The sequence below is a fragment of the Gadus macrocephalus genome, chromosome 17, assembly GCF_031168955.1.
Source record: "Gadus macrocephalus chromosome 17, ASM3116895v1".
In the NCBI taxonomy this organism is placed as follows: Eukaryota; Metazoa; Chordata; class Actinopteri; order Gadiformes; family Gadidae; genus Gadus; species Gadus macrocephalus.
Genome location: NC_082398.1, coordinates 967,367 through 975,223, shown reverse-complemented (window position 1 = coordinate 975,223; position 7,857 = coordinate 967,367). Strand labels below are relative to the sequence as shown.

Below are 7,857 nucleotides of genomic sequence, written 5' to 3'. Positions count from 1 at the left end.
TGATTCAAAAGGTTAAAGTACATCCCAGGCGTGATTCAGTCGACTAAAGGCCGGTTCTCAAACGGTTCCTGGATCTGGTCTCCTAGAGCCGCACCTGGCTAGCGTAGTTTTAAACTTTAAGGACGTCAACAAACTCACGACTGTAGGGGTACTGACTGTATTATAGTCCCTTCACCTCCGTCTCTGCTTAATACCAGTGCTACCACAGCGAGGAACCTCCTGTCGACTACTTGAAATCAACGTTCCTTAAATCTTCTTCAAAACTTAAGTCTCGTTTCGCTGGGCTCAGTCCGATGGGATGTAAAGCCAACCGTATCGGGTAACCGTGAGGTTTAAACGTTATTTTATACCAACGATATAAATACAGAGGAACTGACATTCAAATCCGTGATTGACAGGTCTGTCTTTGACCCCCAGTGAACGATGACATCACCCCATTACCCGTCTCCCAACGGGGCGACTCAAACCGTTGCGTGATTGGTTTTCTATCTGCTTGTGATTGTATGCAAGTGGTGACCAAACCTTTGCATTAACTTTTGAAGTCGCAATGCACTCATCAGCATCTTCAAGTAAATACATGGATTATAGTAATCACACTTCGAGTTATTTTGAAATACACTCGATGTCTATTTATTGTGCCTGTGTATACGAATTGCATATAACGACATGTTTGGTAGAGACACTCTTAGATTAATTGCAGATTGTTCCGGTTATCGCTCTGCAAGGAGATCAATAATCGACTGTTTCCACGCGAGAGCAGCAGTAGACATTCACTGCCCGCGGTCATGGGAGTGGACCCAGGACGTACCTCACGTACCTCGGCCCCTCCCCTTTCTCGGACACACCTTTTGAGGTTGAGAGTTGGAGATCCCATCTCTCCCCAGCGTGTCCGAGCAGGTACGACTGGCTCACCACACAGAGACTTGAGCTCAGTTGGTCTAGTGGGCTGTGAACCTTTCCCTTTTTGTGGTTGTGTTCAGCGCACTTTGCGCTACTCGCAGGATGCGACCCATTTCCTGATTTTAGAAAAATTGAATTTTGTTTGAACATATATCCTTGAATGAATTCACAAAATTGTACTCTCAATAATGTTTTAATCGTGTTTTAAAAGTTTCAATAATGTACAATGGAGTTTAGGGGCAATAATGACAATGATATATTGCTATAGCTGTACTTATTCAATATATACATTACCGAGAAAACGATCATCATGTCTTGCTTTGCATCCATGTTTTATTTTTGCTTACGTAGGTTATTTTGGTTTCTGGGTTTCTTAGGAGTGTGTTTTCATGACGCAGTGTGTGCTTTTTGTGGAGTTTTTTTTCGCAGTTTTCGATCCTGTCTATAGAAGGTGCATTGTGTTGAGGTGTAACTAGAACATTGGGACAACGCAGGCGTGGAGGAGGTGTGGGTCAGCAGGGAGGCCGCCGTGGCAGAAACACTCTTGCCTCGGTGGCTTGGCCTGCTGAAACGGCCTCTCTGGCCACCATGGGAAAAGGAATTGTAGTGCAATATATAAAAGTAGTGTCTGACTGCGCGCTCCCGTGGAGTTAGTCCTGACGGGCAGAGCAGCGTGGGTCCTCGCCCCCAACGGGGAGCAGGAAGTGTGGGACAATCCCGCGGTCCTGCGCTCTGGAATGCTCACCGCGGAGACAAAAGCCTCGCCCCCGACCGCCGGTCGCTCCACCCCCCCCCCCGCTGCGCTCTGAATGTCAAGCGGCCGTTTCCAAGAATTTAATAAGGGCTCAGTGTGAACTCGTGACCTTGAAATGTGGCGGCTACACGCCGGCGGACTTTCTACCAAATGACATCTGCAGCGCATTTTGAAATGAGTCAGTTTTGAACGGACGTATCTTCACGTTGGGCAGCCAATCAGCTGTGTCCTTTGGTCGCTACACCCTGGTGATAAACCAGTCTCGTAGTGTCAGGAGGTCACGGACTAACCATACTGTTCCCGCCTTGCCTTGTCCAACCGCTCAGACGATGTGAAACTTTTTTTTTCACATGTGAGAATGTGAAAAAAAATCGTAGTGCTCGATGCTTAACGTACTTCACCTGACTGGACGGTCCCACACCTCAAGCCGCCAGTAGGGGGAGCTATACTCTGGCTGTCTTCTACCTACTGGGACAATCATTCAACGGACCGACCAAGTTTATAACTGGAGAGGAAACATTCTCTTTGGGAGAAAAATAACATACATCTTGAATCACTTTTATGTAAAATGCGTTGCAGTGTAAATTCTTAGGATGCAGAATTCATTACTCTTACTCCAGTTTTCTTGTGGAGAAGTCGATACCACGGTATGCAAATGCATCAACCGCTATAGGGAAAAGGTTGGGCGACATTCACACGAAGATGTAAAATATGTGGGGTCCTTTCTATATAATCATTTACTATTGGTTTCCTTATTTGGCGCACTCTACCTGGTTATCTGCTTTCCAGTGTGTGTGTGTGTGTGTGTGTGTGTGTGTGTGTGTGTGTGTGTGTGTGTGTGTGTGTGTGTGTGTGTGTGTGTGTGTGTGTGTGTGTGTGTGTGTGTTAAAACAACAAGTGTCTTTATGTAATCGTTAACTTTGCTTTGTCATTACTTTTTGTAACGCCATGGAAGACTAATTAAAAAGGGATAATCTTTACACTCGGATGCAGTGAATACTATTTCGCCTCCTTTGTTTATGACATACATGTTGGTAATTGTTGCCTTTGTAGGATGCTTAATGTATTTTAAGTGTTAACCCTGAACATATTTTCAATGTTTTATCTTTCTTTGGTTTATAGGTACAACTTTATTTCGATCCACTAGTTTTACCGACTGTTTTAATAGTGTCCCTTCCTGTCTGCTGCTGGGCCGTCGATCTCTTCACCTCATGAAGGAGGGACTCGGGATTCATTCATTCATTCAATGGTTTTCCTGACCGTGTGGACAAGCACTACAGGCCATACAAGTGCACTGTTTTCTCATTCATCTCCGACCGAGAGTGGCGGGGGGAGAGAGAGTTGGGGGAGAGAGAAAGTGGGAGAGAGTTTAGGAAAGCTGGGTTTCAAGGATGAGCTTCTTTGAGGGTTTACACGGTCCATATTGAACGCCGGTTCAGCACGTGATCAATTTATTAATTAGCCATGAGCCAATTAATCAATTGATCCTGTTACCGGGACAGATGAGCCTATGATCTGTCGCGGCAACAGGCTCATGCTAAATTATTAATTGTTTTTTGGCCACCTTTTTCAGTTTGCAAGGCGACATCCATCTCTAGTACGAAGTGTGAAGTGAACCTGATTGAAAAGCAAATCCATCGCTGAGTGACCATCGCTCGTTGTGTTGGGGCAACGACCCTGTGTTGTGTTCACTTCTCACTGGTCAACGACTTAACAATCTCTGAAGCTCTCGAACATGACTCAACCTTTGAATGTAAATTTATACTGACATTAAATACGGTTTTAAACGAAGTGTGAAGTGTCCCGTGGTCATGTTTGGGCTCGTCCACGTTGAAGAGACATGAAGGTCAGACATTGGAACGAACGTAGATTCAATGTAGATGTAGATTCATACTTTATTGTCATTGTGCAAACTTGTACAATGAAATTGGGGGTGGTGCTCACTACCCATAGTGCAAAATAAAACAGTGCAAAAATACAAACACAAACAACAGCAATAGGCACAATAAATATAAATATGCAGTCATAACATATAAGTGTCTTTTTTTTTTTAAAATAAATAAATATGGTAGAGGATTTCACATGTCCATTGGGGGGGGGGGGGGGGGGGGTCAGGCGTTAAGTAGACGAATTGCCCAGGGGTAGAAGGTATTCCTCAGCCTGTTTGTCCGGCTCCCAAGGGACCTGTATCTCCTACCCGAAGGGAGGAGTTGGAAGAAGCCATGGCCGGGGTGTGATGGGTCACTCATAATTCTTTTTGCCCTATTCAGCCCCCGGGAGGTGGCAATGTTCTCCAGGGAGGTTAGGGGGCAGCCGATGATTTTTCCTGCCGTCTTAATAACCCCCTGCAGGGTTTTCCTGTCTTTGGCTGTGCAGTTTGCGTACCACACCGTAATGCCATACACCAGTACACTTTCAACAGCAGAGTGGTAAAAGGTCTGCAGCAGCTTTGTCCCCACCTGGCATTTCCTCAGCAGTCTTAGAAAAAATAGCCTCTGCTGAGCTTTTCCGACCACCGCAACCGTGTTGGTGTGCCAGGTTAGGTCCTTACTGACCTGCATCCCCAGAAACTTGAAGGAGGAGACCTTCTCCACGCAGACCCCGTCTATCTGGAGTGGGGTGAGGTCACCTCTCGTCGCGCTCCAGTCAAATATCATCTCCTTGGTTTTGCTGGCGTTCAGCAAAAGGTTATTAGCTGAACACCAGGCTGTGAGCCTCTGGACTTCCTCCCTGTATGCTGTCTCGTCACCGTTGGAGATGAGACCCATCACTGTAGTGTCATCCGCAAATTTGACGATGACATTGGAGTGATGGGCGGGGACGCAGTCATGCGTGTAAAGAGAATACAGGAAGGCCTACTCAAGGAAGACTGCTTACATGCTGTTATCTACAATTTGCAGCCTACCACTCTTTTGTCCCTGAATATACGTTTCAAACCTTAAATTGAATGGTTGAAACAATACTTTTTACTATGCACAACTACCAGTAGATGGCAGCAGACTCGCATGAACGGCCCTCGAGTTAGGTTAAGAGTCCTTTCGTTCAGTTCCCTGCGGCCTCACGGAAGAACCCATCTCATAGTCTGGTAACTCATTACTTTAGACGTGGGCTGGTCTCCACTAATCCAGGGTCGACTTCAGAAGGAAGACATGCTCCCAAAGGTCTCTCTGAGTCTCCAGTGCTCCACGTGGTCTCACTGTAGGCCTACCTGAGTCACACCAGATGTGAAGACGCTGAGAGGATGGGAGCTTCCTTCACTTCCCTGGCTCGTCTCTTCTTCTCAGCGGGGGGCTTGGCCCATCATCGCGGGCACCCCACTGTGCTTGTCTTCTGCTGGTTTACATCTCATCCATCACCAACCGCTGTCGCACTGCCGCTCGCCTCTCCTTCGAATCCAGAGGTTCGGGCTTAATGCTTCCATTAGGGGGCGCTCTAACAGCAGCCCACGGACGTTGTAGTGTCAACGCGTATGCCCAAATAAGGGATTCCTGGTGCCGTCCATTGATCCGGCCAACCGGAAAATCCATAGCGTGTCATAAATAAGAGTCGACGACATAATAGAAATATGGCATTTGTCCGATGCATGAATACCTTTTAATTATAATTTAATGCATCTAGATACAGACAGATATATATATATAGGTGTGTGCATGGCGAATATGGCTAAGTGCAATAGTCAGGGGTTGGCTGCATGCATACATGTACATATAATGTATGGTAATGCGGTCATGCAGCCCCGAGTACGACGTGCCCAGGCCCGAGGCGGTGTCCTCATTTAGGGGTAGAGATGGGCCCGCCCCCCCCTCTGCCTGGTCCTGATGCTGCAGAAACTGCTTCTGAGAATTAAGGAATAATCCAGAAATGATTGTAGGATCTGGTGTTTGTTTGCAATATGCTAGAGACATTATTTGATGAATAAACGTGTGTGCGTGCGTGTGCGGTATAAAAATAACTCGCAGCATTAACCTGAAGTAGTGTAACCAGCGTGGAAACGATGTGAGCTCTCTCTCTCCTCCCCCCCCCCCCCCCCCCCCCCCCCCCTCTGGTGAGAATGTTAACATTGAATCCCCAAATGTGAAGAGAGAGGATTTCTTCCAGGAATGTTCAGATCCAAGATGAGAGCTGGGTCCTTTCTGTCGGAGCGTGTCTGCAGTGGTGCACAGTGATGTTGGCGGATGACTCACCCAGCCACTCTGCCCCCCCCCCCCCAACGTGACTCCATGAATCACAGAGTTCTCCATAAACCAGCCCTGGCCGCATCCATCACCCACTCCGTCACCCTCCCACCCCCACCCTCCACCCCTGGAGCTTCACCCACTTCATCGTTTCATCTCACCTCACCTCTCTCGCCCTCCACCTCCATCCACCTCCTCCACCACCACCACCGCGTCAACAACCTCCACCTTCACCTCTACCAACACCACCACCTCCAGCAGCCCCACCACCTCGTCAACCATCTCCACCTCCACCATCACCTCCACGTCCTTCACCAACACCACCTCAACCTCCACTGCCTCCACCAACACCACCTCAACCTCCACTGCCTCCACCTACACCATCACGCCCTCCGCCTCCTCAACCACCACCTCCACCACCACCACCTCAACCTCCACCACCCCCGCCTCCACCAACACCATCACCTCCACCACCACCACTTCTTTATTTGCAGGTTGAGATTTCCTTTAATCCCTTCATTGTCTTCCTCTCCAACTCCCACGTCCATCTCACCCGATCTGTCCATCTTTTACCTTGCAATGCTTTAGTGTCTGACGTCAACTTCTTGGCTCTTCAGACGTATCTTTGGCTTCGCTTTCTCCCGGGCTACAGCCCCCACCCACCGGGCAGAGTGCCCTGTGGGTGGTCGGGGTCCGGCAGGGCCTGGCGCTCACATAGACCGTCCAAACAGCAGTGGGTTTAACTCGCAGTCTATTGGAGGGTGAGAGGTGGCTAGCTGAGACACGCCTGGGCCTCTCTCTCTCTCTCTCTCTCTCTCTCTCTCTCTCTCTCTCTCTCTCTCTCTCTCTCTCTCTCTCTCTCTCTCTCTCTCTCTCTCTCTCGGGCAGAATGTGGCTCGGGAGGTAGAGCCGGTAGACTTGTAACCGGAAGGTTGCTGGTTCGATCCCTGGGTCCACCTCGCTGAGTACCGCGGTGTCCCTGAGCGAGACGCCTCACGCTAACTGCTCCCGACGAGCTGGCTGCGTGGCGACTCCGCCGTCGGTGTGTGCATGTGTGCATGAAGGGGTGAATGGGTGAATGGGTGAGGCAGTGTTGTAAAGCACCTTGAGTGGCCACTGGCTAGGGAAGCTCTGTATGAATGCAGCCCGTTTACCATTTATCTAAGGCGATCACATCCAGTCCCGGGCGAGAAGGGGATCAAGCAGCCTCCCTGCCCCCCCTCGCCGCGCGGGGTCTGCGGTGCCATCTGGCGGCCCGTAGCGTGACAGCTGGATGTGGCTCCCGGCCCCCCCCCCACCGGGCGGCCGTGACCTTGCAGGCTGTCTGGTCGTTAGAGGGCGCCGGCCCTCCCTGTGGTCGTTATTAATGAGCAGGGTGGCACTACGACCGAATCACTGGGAACGAGAGGGCGGGGGGGGATGTGTGAGATACCTGAAGTAGATTATTCTAGGTTCCTCTCCTCCTTATCTTAAGATACGTTAAGATAAACCCTCAGTGAAGTACCTTTAGTTTGTCTTATGGCCGAAAGGGGATGATGAGCTAGAAGAGGTGTGGATGATCTGGTTGCCAGCCTTCGGTCTCTTTCCCTGCGGAGACCGCGGCACACCTGGCAGTCAGAGGGTCTACGAATCATCAGTCTATTCTCAGTGAGTAACGGTTCCCATTCTCACATGCAGACTCCTCGTGACACAGTCACTGGTGCCGTGTTGCAGCACCGCGGACAGAGTCGTCTTTGATTAATTGACCTTTTTTATGTGGCGTCATGTGCCGCTCATAATAATCAGAGACACAGCACCTCGGTGAAGGGGAGACTCAATTTTGTCCTCGATGTCCCTGGTCTTACGGACGTCATCGATGGACCGGCAAACTCTCTCGCCCGGTGATTCATTTCACACAAATAGGGAGTGGTTTCTCTGGTCGTACAATGAATTGATTAGTTGATGTATTTCTTTGTGTTGAACGCAGCTTTATTAGTCTATGCATGTATACATGTAGCGGTTTGTCAGGAAAGAACAGGAAACAGACGG

General features: G+C 49.3%; 1 protein-coding gene across 1 annotated transcript in view; it reads left to right on the top strand.

Annotated features, from left to right (window-relative positions):
• Window positions 1–3,445, top strand: part of ap1s1 (adaptor related protein complex 1 subunit sigma 1) — a 15,113-nt gene extending 11,668 nt beyond the window's left edge. The window contains exon 5 of the mRNA XM_060076512.1: window positions 1–3,445. This exon is cut by the window's left edge and continues 651 nt beyond it. The gene's annotated coding sequence lies outside the window, so the exon portion shown is untranslated.
• The last annotated feature ends 4,412 nt before the right edge of the window (window positions 3,446–7,857 follow it).